This window comes from Halichoerus grypus, chromosome 9 (genome assembly GCF_964656455.1).
Source record: "Halichoerus grypus chromosome 9, mHalGry1.hap1.1, whole genome shotgun sequence".
NCBI classification, from domain to species: Eukaryota; Metazoa; Chordata; class Mammalia; order Carnivora; family Phocidae; genus Halichoerus; species Halichoerus grypus.
Window position 1 is genome coordinate 110,814,024 of NC_135720.1, and position 12,373 is coordinate 110,826,396.

At 38.6% G+C, this 12,373-nt stretch overlaps 1 protein-coding gene and 1 non-coding gene across 3 annotated transcripts in view; one reads left to right on the forward strand and one right to left on the reverse strand.

The window, feature by feature from the left end:
• Positions 1-12,373, reverse strand: part of ZFAND3 (zinc finger AN1-type containing 3) — a 333,302-nt gene that overhangs the window by 299,393 nt on the left and 21,536 nt on the right. The gene's annotated exons all lie outside the window — the stretch shown is intronic.
• TRNAK-CUU (transfer RNA lysine (anticodon CUU)) lies at positions 423-495 on the forward strand. The gene has a single exon. It is a non-coding gene; the product is annotated as a tRNA-Lys (tRNA).

A 12,373-nucleotide genomic window follows, 5' to 3' on the forward strand; every position in this document is an offset into this window, starting at 1 on the left:
GAAGGGAGCAGGGAGGAAGGGATATGACTGAGAAAGAGACCACCTAGATAAGACTATGGAAAAGGAGGGAAGAGGGGAGCCAAACCCACAAAGCCTCACTCATTCTTTCCTCACTCAGGACCATCGTAAAGCCGCCCACAAGGCACTTAAATTAAGTTTTAAGTCCCTAACTATCCTTCGGGACATTCTCCTGTTATTATCACAACTCTATTTCATCTAAAACAGTAAATTCTAAACAAAAATCAAAATAGTAATGGCACAAGCACAAACTATTAAATGAGGCAAATCATCTGGGGAAAATAGGTTTTTATAAATTACTTATCACCCCACTCCCCCAGAGAAGGGGCGAGGGGGAGGGAGGGGAGACAAAAAGAAAAAAGAAATAGCACAAAGCAACTCTAAAAGGACAGCTCTGCGGGGCAGCCTGGCTGGCTCAGTCGGAAGAGCATGAGACTCTTGATCTCAGGGCTGTGAGTTCAAGCCCCACGCTGGGTGTAGAGATTACTAAAACTTTAAAAAGAGAGAGAGAGCACTCTGACTCTAGGATGTAGTACCTCTGTACTCGCCACCCCTTCCCCTGATCCTCTATCTTCACTCCAACTTTCTGGCCATCCGCTGCTACTGCTGAAGGGCAGTAGGAATATGGAACCTGAGCTAATTCATCTCAACTTGCAAAGCAGTTTATTTTATTTTATTTTTTAAAAGATTTTATTTATGGGGCACCTGGGTGGCTCAGTCATTAAGCGTCTGCCTTCGGCTCAGGTCATGGTCCCAGGGTCCTGGGATCAAGCCCCACAGCGGGCTTCTTGCTCAGCAGGGAGCCTGCTTCTCCCTCTTCCACTCTCCCCCTGCTTGTGTTCCCTCTCTCGCTGTCTCTCTCTGTCAAATAAATAAAATCTTTAAAAAAATAAAATAAAGATTTTATTTATTTGACAGAGAGAGAGAGCATGAGCAGGGAGAGCAGCAAGCAGAGGGAGAAGCAGGCTCCCTGCTGAGCAAGGAGCCCAATGCGATGCAGGACTCGAGCCTAGGACCCTGGGATCGCCACCCAGGTGTCCCAAGGCAGTTTATTTTAATTATCTGAATAATTACAACACTATTGGCTGATATGCCTTAAGACTTCTGTCAAACCTTGGAGTTGATCTTTGTATTTAAAGATGGACTTCTACAGGAAAACATGATGTTGAAGAATCTCACCTGTCAAAACTAGATCAAAGTTATAAAAGTTCCATACAAAATACAAATTTAAAGGAAGAAGTTGACAACTTTCTCAACAGTTCTCTTCTTCCTACCTATAATTGTCTTTGGCTTCATATAATACAAAACTACCAGCATTAAGGCAGAAATCACTCCCCTCCCCTGTTTTCTCAAACAAGTCTTCATTGATAAACTATTTTCTAAGCTATACAGCTCCCTCTCCAGTTTAAAAGTTCTGTGGCTGGTTTAAGTTATGACAACCCAAGCAGTTCTATTTCTGCATTTCCTAATTAAAAACTTACCAGAGAAAGGATTTTTAACTAAAGCCAAAAAGAGGTTAGCAGAGAGTAATTTATGATGAGGCCACAGAGACAAAGGGAATATTCCAGAGGCAGACTATCCAGTCTCCCCTTTCAGGGCTGCAGCTCCAGGAATCCAATGATTCTTCATCAATTCAAATATGAAAATGATAATAAAATTCCCTGGTGTTGACAGCAAGTGATTCTAAACCTCACTGCTGCCTGAAAGGCACCTACAGGCTTTACTTGGCCTCAATCTGTCCAGTTTGGAACTGCCAATTAGTAGCTTCTCAAAAGCAAATCTCAATGTAAGCCATTAAAAAAAGTGCTTTTCAAAGTGTCAAACACAATGGATTAGTCAAACTCAGCACGTTAGAACAAAATAAAACCTAGGTGCTCAATTCTGGCTTCAATTGTCAAAGCCAAGTGACAAAGAACATCATTCCAGAGCAAAGAAAGGATCAATTCTCAAAACCATTGTGATACACACAGTCCCGTCAAACACAAAGCACACTGTGGCGGTCTAACAGGTGTCTTCTGGGAAGTCTTAGCCTTTCTCAATCAAGGTTCCACGGGAGAGGATTAAACACTAATGCCCTAAGGCAGAAGCTGGCAAACCTTTTCTGTAAATATTTCAGGCTTTTCAGACCACGTGGTCTCTTTCACAACTACTCAATTCTGCCACTGGAGCTCCAAAGCAGCTGTCAACAGTTAAGTAAATGAATGAGAGTGGCTGTGTTGCAATGAAACTATGTAAGGGCACTGAAATTTGAATTTCATATAATTTTCACAGAAATATTCTTTATTCAACGATTTAAAAACATAAAACTGCTCTTATAAAAAAAAAAAAAATCTTAAGTTCCTTGGCTAGATCTGGTTCTGGGCAGAAGTTTGCAGACCTATTCCCTAAGGCATCCTTTGTATGTAATAGATTAACTTCTCTCCTATGCATCCAGAATGGTACTAATTATGTATTGTATTACAGAAAATTGAGAAATTAGTCACTCAAATCATTCTGTGTGTGTCTACGGTACTCTGATTATCTAACAAAATACTGTCTACTATTGAAGCTAACTGGTGAGATTTTATCAGCACTTGTTAACTTGCACAAAAAGCTACACAAGCTATTTTTAAGTTTCAAAATATTAAAAAATATAAAAAGGAACTTTCATGTCCAATATATTGCCAATGGATGATATAAATCCAGGTGCTTCAAATTAAATCTCTGGTTAATGTATCACCAGAAACAGTAAAGAAATTCTTATAATAAAGTCAAGAATTCAATTATCATCTTTCAATATATTTTGCATCTTCAGATGTTGTTTCTTCTGAAAGCAGAACCTAAATAAAAATCACAAATATAAATTATAGGATTGCCTCAGACACTCATAACACTTACATACTAGATTTGAGCTCCAGCTCAACCTCTTTCTAGGTGAGTGTGCTTGAGCAAGTGCCAGACTCTTACTCATCTATTCAGGAGAGGAAATACGTGCGACCCTCCAACAGTAGTCAGAAGTGTACAAGCAAGCTCAGGAGAATGAGCGTACGTACCGTACAGTGCTGAAGAAACAGCAGCTGCCATTATTAAGTGCTTGATAAGCCTTCATATTATCATCTTCCACTTTTTAGTAACTGCCAAGTGGAAGATAGTGCACCTAGGAGTATACTCCATTTAATTGAATCAAAGCACAAGGTGAGGCACTGTGGAAAAAATGAAGATGACTGAGACGGGCTCAGCACTCAGACAGCTTACAAAGAACTGAGACATGTACACATGAGGTCAGTGCTGTAAGAGAAACAACTGACAACCAACATGAATGAACTGCAGAAGCAGAAAAAGTTTCAGAGGTAATTTATTTAATAAGGGTCTGAGTATGTAATGGGAGACATACTATTAGAGAATTGCAAAAGGCGAGAGAACACTCCACAAAGCCCAGAAGGCAGGGCAGTTCAAGTTCTAAAACAAATGCCCAAAAGGAGCCTTTCGCTTTTAAAATCTAACCAGGAAAGGGACGCCAGGGTGGCTCAGTTGGTTAAGCGGCTGCCTTCGGCTCAGGTCATGATCCCAGGGTCCTGGGATCGAGCCCCGCATTAGGCTCCCTGCTCTGCGGGAAGCCTGCTTCTCCCTCTCCCACTCCCCCTGCTTGTGTTCCTGCTCTCGCTATCTCTGTCAAATAAATAAATAAAATCTTTTAAAAAAATAAAATAAAATAAAAAATAAAAATAAATAAAAGGATAGGTTTAGAGGGAACTGAGTTACAGGGAAGGGACAAGTCAGGCTTAGCAAGCCTCTCAGGGAGTGGAGACTGACATACTCAGCTCTCTTGGTGACACATGCAATTCATCAACCTACTCCAAAAAACAATTTCTTAAATCTGAAAGTTATCACAGTTCTCATAAGAAAAAAGCAATATAACAAGCCAGTTCTTAAAAGAATAAGTGAAGTATGCTTCCTTGGAAGGAGAGGGACTAGGAAACCTGTTATTCTTTAGAATTTCTAGAGTTTATTTTCTTGTCTACATCATTAAAAACCTTTTCCATACCCAAATTTTATTCATGTTTACCCCTCTGCCAACAACAGTAACAAAATATGTTTACCTCGGAACTCTGCCTGGGCATGAAGAATTTTAACCCAGAGGAAAATAAGAAAGATGTTGTGTAATTCAGCCACTTTTCCCTCCCAAGATTACCACTGCACCAGTGGAATATAAAGATGGCCCCAAACTGCTTCTCCTCTCATTGACAAATGGAGTCCAATTTCCCTCCCCTTGAATTTGGGCAGTTCTTTAACTGCTATGACCAGTAGAATATGGCAGAATATGCTACGCCAGTTTCCAGCCACACCTGTCAACTAACTGTGAAAAATGATACTAAATTGTTTTTTAAGACTCTAAAGTTTTGGAGTGGTTCGTTAAGAAGCAACAGGTAACTAGAACAGCCACCAGATCACAGTTCCTGCTTTCAGGGCTTTAACCACACCAACAGCCAAAATGTAAAAGGAAATAAAAAGGAGTTACAATTTTGGGGGATAAAATACACTGTTAATTCTCGGAGCATAAAAAGACCACAGTGTCCTAACTCCTCCTAAGAGATGCAAACTTCCAAAAAATAACATCATTCAGGTTCCATAAGGAAAGGTTATAAAAATAAAACCCCTTGAGTATACCAAAATGATGCACTTACCCTTTAACACCAAAGAAAACCCTCTGGTCTAGAAGGTTGCCTACCAAGTAGTAGTCATCCTGGAAAGTAGTATTTGTGGAGGAGGGGAACAGACAACTTTATGCTTTATACAATTCTGAATTGCTGAAAATAAGCATGTAATACTTTTAAAATTTTAAAAAGATATTTCCTTTGAAAAAAATGCAAACCACAGTATTCCTAACAACTTTTAAATGCCTTTTTGATACATTAAGAATGATAGCAAACGCCATTCTTCGCTATGCTCTCAGAGAATGAAGGACAGTGTCAGCCCCTAAATGGGCACCTATTTTTAACAATGAGTTCAGCTTACGTTCCCTCTACCTTGTATCTCCTTCTCATCCCACTAGCCTCACACCTGCATAGTGTGGCACTCCCAATTAGCACAATGCCCAACAAGGGGTGGAGGGCTGTGAAACTGCTTTGACTTCCTTCTTTCAAGCTTTGAAGGGTAGTAGGTAAGAGGAAAACAGTTTCAGAACTTCCCCCCACACCTCCAGCAACCCTGTGCAAGGCCTCTTGCACACCATTTCCCAAGGTGTTTGTTCTCTCTGCCTCTGCCACACTCCCAACCCCAAGAAAATGAGCACGAGGACCGGATGTATATGAAAAAGAGTGGAAGTGAATCAAATCACAAAGATGCAGGTCAGAAAAGAAAGAAAGAAAATAATTCCTCCCTTGAGTATCTTTAAGTTTTCACAAACTATCCATATCTCTAGTCTCTTCTCTCTAGACCAATTCCTTCCTCCTAAGAAATTCCATCAAGAGACTGACAAGGAAAAGATAAAATTCAGAATATTTCATCCTGCTTCTGATAATCAACATCAAGTAAAGTGCCAAAGTGGAAAGGAAATCACCACAAGGAAAGCTACAAGATTCTGCAATTATCACAGGGTTTTGTTTAGGTTTTGTATTGAGAATTCAGTGTAACCTACAAGCACTTCCAGGAGTCTTTCCCAACCTTCAATTTATCAACAGACTTCCTAAAAGGAAAAAAACGTTCAGCAAGTTTAACCACTAATGTTTATTCCAAAACATCATTTACTAGAGTCCTATGATCTCAGATCAAGTTTTTCTCTTTACTAAACCCTAATACTCCAATTTAGCTTCCATCCCTCATAGAAAAATACAGGTATAGAAATTGAAATACAAAATGAACTGATAAATAGGAATTCCATAAAAACTAGATATAGAAAAATATAAGTACAGATTAGTAAATTTAGAAATAACACATTAAACAGATTAGTGAAAAATGACCAAAGGATCACCCTTTGTGTCACATGCTGAATACATCACAATAATAGCAACTTGAAGAGCAGGAAATGAAGAGGGAATTATTTTTAAAGCAGTATAATACATACAAAATTAAGAAATAATCTTATTATATTAAGTATGAATTAGTTAAAAGACATCTTTTAACTTTTAGTATATGTTCCAGGGGACGCCTGGGTGGCTCAGTCAGCTAAGCGTCTGCCTTTGGCTCAGGTCATGATCCCAGGGTCCTGGAATCAAGTCCTGCATCGGGCTCCTTGCTCAGCAGGGAGCCTGCTTCTCCCTCTGCCTGTCGCTCCCCCTGCTTGTGCTCTCTCTCTCTCTGACAAATAAATAAATAAAATCTTTAAAAAAAAAAAAAAACTTTTAGTATATGTTCCAATCACTTTTGTGGGGAGGGGAGAGGGGTAGAACACTGATGGTAGAAAAATTATCAGACTTTGGAAATGTTAAAGGAACATAAGACAGATGTCTGATTCAGAAAAGAACGGTAAAAGAAGTCTGATTTACCAATGATTATGGGGAACAGTAAAGGTTTTTAACAAGGAAAATGCTAATTAATTGCAAAAATAGGGTCAAACATCAAGTCATGAAGCGAACACTGGTCTCTGAACAGGAATACAGTGGGCCACATGGTTCCCAAAACAAAACTCTCATATTGGTTCTCAGTACTGCCTTCAGCTTCAGGGAGAAGGGCACAATTTTATGAAACTGGATCACGAGTAAGAAGAGGCATGCTTTAGCAAAAAAAATAAATAAATAAATTCACCTTAATAGGGCACAGTGACCTAAATGCATTAAGATTTTTTAAATCATCCCCTAGTAGAAATCAATACATAATGGATGAGATGGTTTGGAACTGGGGTGCTCATAGGGCATCTCCAAAACCATACCCAAAATCAAATCAAGGGAAAAAGCACGGCTGGAATATAAAGTTATCCAAGAAAATTACAGTCTATTCTCGTCTATTTCCTGATGTCATGTTTGCGGGTAATTGATTTTTGTATTATTGTTATTATTTAAAAAGCAAATTAGGGTGTCTATAAACAGAATAGACAAAATGGTGGTATAATCACACAATGGAATACTAAAGAATCGCAATAATAAAAAGGAACAAACTACTGCTACATACAACACTGACAAATATCAAAAACACTACATTGAGTCAAAGAAATCTTAGCAGAAACAGCACATGCCATATGATTCCATTTACATGACTTGAAAAACAAGCAAAACTAGACGAACCATGAGAGACGATGGACTCTGAGAAACAAACTGAGGGTTCTAGAGGGGAGGGGGGTGGGAGGATGGGTTAGCCTGGTGATGGGTATTAAAGCGGGCACGTTCTGCATGGAGCACTGGGTGTTATGCACAAACAATGAATCACGGAACACTACATCAAAAACTAATGATGTAATGTATGGGGATTAACATAACAATAAAAAAATTTTAAAAAAAAGAAAAACAAGCAAAACTACTGCAGTGGGGAAAAAATTAGAACAGTGGCTGCCTGGGGAGGGAAAGAGAAAAGAGAGATGGGGGGACAGACTGCCTGGGAAGGGACATGAGGGAACTTTCTGAAGTCTGAGCAACATACAGTACAGTTGTAATATAGTATATATCCTGGGAGAGGTTTGGGTTATTCATACATACAGGTATATTCATTTGTCAAAATTTATAATAGTATACTTAAGATTTGTGTTTTTCACTATATGTATACTGTACTTCAAAACAACAAAGAAACATTTAACTCTAGTTAGTAATATACATAGCAAAGTGTCTGAAGGTAAAATGTACCGATGTCTACAATTTACTTGGGAAAATAAAAAAATTAGATGGATTAATAGATGGATAGAGGGATAGAAAGCAAATAAAGCAAACTGTTACAGAATATAGGTGGAGGTAAATGGGTATACAATCTATACAACTCTTCAATTTTTCTGTTTTTCATGATAAATGAACATCACAAAATGTTAGGGGAAAAAAGAAAATTAGATATTAGAGAAATAGTCTCTTTCTACTAAACTACTACTCAAAGAATTAAGGCTCATCTGCAGCCTCTTCTTTAGAACAGGGACTACCATTACCCTCTTCCATTACTGGAATAAAAGATTTACTCAAGATCACCCAATCCCCTCTGTGCTGATTCTTCTACCACCCAACAACCTTCTAACTGATTGTTTCTCAAATATCTTGAAATTGCAAAAGGGATACTCTGCAGTGAGGCAAATGTATAAAGCATTCTAGTCACAAAAGTTTTTAATCAATTGGTTCTATGCTTTTTTAATATAATTAATCTTCCTTTTATCTCTGGTTTTTCTTTTTTTTTTTTTTTAAGATTTTATTTATTTGACAGAGAGAGATACAGCAAGAGAGGGAACACAAGCAGAGGGAGTGGGAGACGGAGAAGCAGCTTCCCACTGAGCAAGGAGCCAGATGTGGGGCTCGGTCCCAGGACCCTGGGATCATGGCCTGAGCCGACCGCAGACGCTTAACAACTGAGCCACCCAGGCGCCCTATCTCTGGTTTTTCTTTTTTTTTTAATATATATTTTATTTATTTATTTATTTGACAGAGAGAGACACAGCAAGAGTGGGAACACAAGCAGGGGGAGTGGGAGAGGGAGAAGCAGGCTCCCCGCCGAGCAGGGAGCCCAACGCAGGGCCCAATCCCAGGACTCCAGGATCACGACCCGAGCCGAAGGCAGACACCCAGCGACTGAGCCACCCAGGCGCCCCCTTATCTCTGGTTTTTCTAATCAACTGGTCTAAGTTTGGTTGGCATAATCATCTCTCCAAAAGTCTGAGGAAACCTTCAATAAAAGAGTTTCTGGTTTGGAAGCGAAGGACCATACACTGGACAGCAATGTCTCAAAAAAAACACCAACTCTGAGAAGGCAGCCACGGTTTTATCATCCGTAAAATTCGAGTAACATCTGTCCTGCCCACAAAAGTCTTGTGAGGTTAAATGAGATAACATACTTGAAAGCATTTTAAAAATAAAGTCCTATTTATCAACAATAGCCAAACTATGGAGAGAGACCAAATGTCCAATGACCGATGAATGGATAAAGATTTGGCATATGTATATAATACGCACACACATACACACACACACAATGGAATATTACTCAGCCATCAAACAGAATGAAATCTTGCCATTTGCAATGATGTGGACAGAGCTCAAGTGTATTATGCTACGTGAAATAAGTCGGTCAGAGAAAGACAAATACCACATGATCGCACTCATATGTAGAATTTAAGAAAGAAAACAGATGAACATATAGGAAGGGGTGGGGAGAGGAGAGAGGGAAACAAACCATAGAGACTCTTAGGACAGAGAACAAACTGAGGGTTGATGGAGGGAGGTGGGTGGGCAATGGGCTAGATGGGTGATGATTAAAAAGGAAACTTGTGATGAGCACTAGGTATTGTATGTAAGTGATTAATCACTGAATTCTACTCCAGAAACAATACTGCACTGTATGTTAACTAAGTAAAATTTAAGAGAAAGAAAGAAAATAAAGTCCTACACAAATGTAATGTATTACGATTCCATGATGTTACTAATGACTTCTTGAAACTACCTGTGTCACTGGACAAATAAGGGAAGAATTATTTAAAAACAGATTACTACCATGAAGTTACAAAGTCACTTAATAGAACTTTCCAGTATAAACACTTGAGACACAATGATTAGTGCTGACTTCTATGGACATCTGTGTGAGTCAAGAACTACAACTCCTAATTTACCCAACAGGACTTTTTGTCTCATCCATATTCCAGTAGACAAAGTATATAAGGGAGACCAACACTGTTGAGCATAACATAATGTCTTAGTGGCATTCCTGTGGGAGTACTAATAACACCTCTTGCAAACCCAAGGTTTGTAACACTACTAAGCAATTTAAAAACCCTAATTGAAGCAGTTGCCTTCAAGTTTATTATCTTGTCCATTATTAGACAGATTCCCAGGAAAATCATCAGCAGCACCTAAGGGTTTGTATCAAAACCTCATTCTGGTTTTGAAAATAAATACACATCTCCTCAATCCCTACAGCTACTCAACAGATTCAGCATAACTTTAACAAAAAGTCATGTATCCTTTGTACAACCCTATAACAGGAATCTGGTAAGAAGTATGAAATGCATGCTAAAGGGTCAATAGAGGCTCTTCTTTGTTCTACAAGCAATTCAATTGTATAGAAAAATAAAAAATAAACGTGAAAATATTTAAAACACTTGCTCTTCAGCATAGCCAATGACCCATCTCAGACAAGATTTAACAATCTGTTAAACCTTGTGTGAACACAAGTTATCTTTCATATCAAAATCTGAATACAAAATACTATCTAAAGTTGTTTCTTGATTCTGCAGGCCTCCCACAAAACACACATTTAAAAGCCAAGCACAACAAAAGTCCTTGTAACATTTGGGGGTGGGGAGAATCTAAATCTCAAATGTTTAGACGGAAGAAAAGATGGCATTCCATGAGTTAATAGAATACCGCAAGGATTAAATAAAGTCCAGCCCCCTACTACTGTGTGCATATTATGAAAATATATTTAATCTTCTATTTAAAGGAATCACCACGATTTCCAATTAGTTTAGAGTAAAAGTGTAGCATAGTGGGAGGAATACAAGCTCCAAAAAGAGTCAAGCCACTGACTTGTTTTGTAAAACATTGGAAAACTAAGCCTCAGTTTTCTTATCTATAAAAGAGGAAACCACTATTTCACCAACCACACAACTCCTATGAGGATTAGGAAAATAATACATATAAAATGAGTGGCATCTAGTAAATAGTTAACAATTATTACTGCTTCCAGTACTAATGCATATTTGAGCTAATACTTAAAAAAAAAAAAAAAAGGCAAGCAAAGAAGAAATCACAAAATACTCTGAGATGAAAACAACATACCAGAACTTACAGGATCCAGTTAAACCAGTGCTTAAGAGGAAAATTTACACATATAAATGCTTGTATTAAAAAAGAAGAAAAATCTCAAATCAATCTACCTTAAAACATGAGAAAAACTGCAAACTAAACCTAAAGCCAACAGAAGGAAGGAAGAAGGAAAATTTAAACAGAAAGCAATGATATAAAAAATAGAAAAATATTAGAGAAATAGAAAATTGGTAACTGAAAAACTTTCCACAAAAAAAAAAGCCCAGATATAGATGGGTTTCACTGATGAATACGATCAAATATTTAAAGAATACCAATTCTTCATAAACTCTTCCTCCAAAATGGAAGAGGAAGGAACACATCCTAACTCAATCTATGAGGTAGTACCGATACCAAAACCAAAGACATCACAACAAAAGAAAACTAGAGACCAAAATCTCCTACAGACACAAAAATCCTTAATAAAATCCTAGCAAACCTCCAGCAACAAACAAAAAGCATTATACACTAAAACCAAGTGGCATTTGGGGGCGCCTGGGTGGCTCAGTTGGTTAAGCGTCTGCCTTCAGCTCAGGTCATGATCCCAGGGTCCTGGCATGGAGCCCCACATCAGGCTTCCTGCTCAGTGGGGAGCTGGCTTCTCCTTCTCCCTCTTCCCGCTGCTCCCCCTCCCCTGCTTCTGCTCGCTCTCTCTGTATCAAATAAATAAATAAATAAAATCTTTAAAAATAAATAAATAAAAATAAAAATAAATAAAACCAAGTGGCATTTATCCCAGGAATGCAAGGTTGGTTTAGCATCTGAAAAATCAAAGTAATAGATCATATATTGATAGATTAAAGCACAAAACCACAGCACAATCTTGACAAAGAAAAAGCATTTAACCAAATCCAACACCCCCTCATGAAAACAAAACAAAAAACTCAACAAACCAAGAACAGAAACAAATTTCTTCAACCTGATAAAAATATTTACAAAAAATGGGGTGCCTGGGTCAATCAGTCAGTTAAACGTCTGCCTTCGGCTCAGATCATGATCCCAGGGTCCTGGAATCGAGCCCTACATCAGGCTCCCTGCTCAGCAGTGAGTCTGTTTTTCCCTCCCACTCTGTCCCTCCGCCGGCTTGTGCTCGCTCTCAAATAAATAAAATCTTTAAAAAAAAATTATCCTAGGGGCGCCTGGGTGGCTCAGTCGATAAGCGTCTGCCTTGGGCTCGGGTCATGATCCCAGAGTCCTGGGATCGAGCCCCGCATCAGGCTCCCTGCTCAGCAGGAAGCCTGCTTCTCCCTCTCCCACTCCCCCTGCTTGTGTTTCCTCTCTCGCTGTGTCTCTCTCTGTCAAATAAATAAATAAAATCTTTAAAAAAAAAATCCTATTTAAAAAAATATATCTACAAAAACTAACATCATTACTACAGTTAACTTCATCATTTAATGGTGAAAAATGGAAAGCTTCCCCCCTAAGATCTGGAACAAGACCAGGATGTCTGCTTT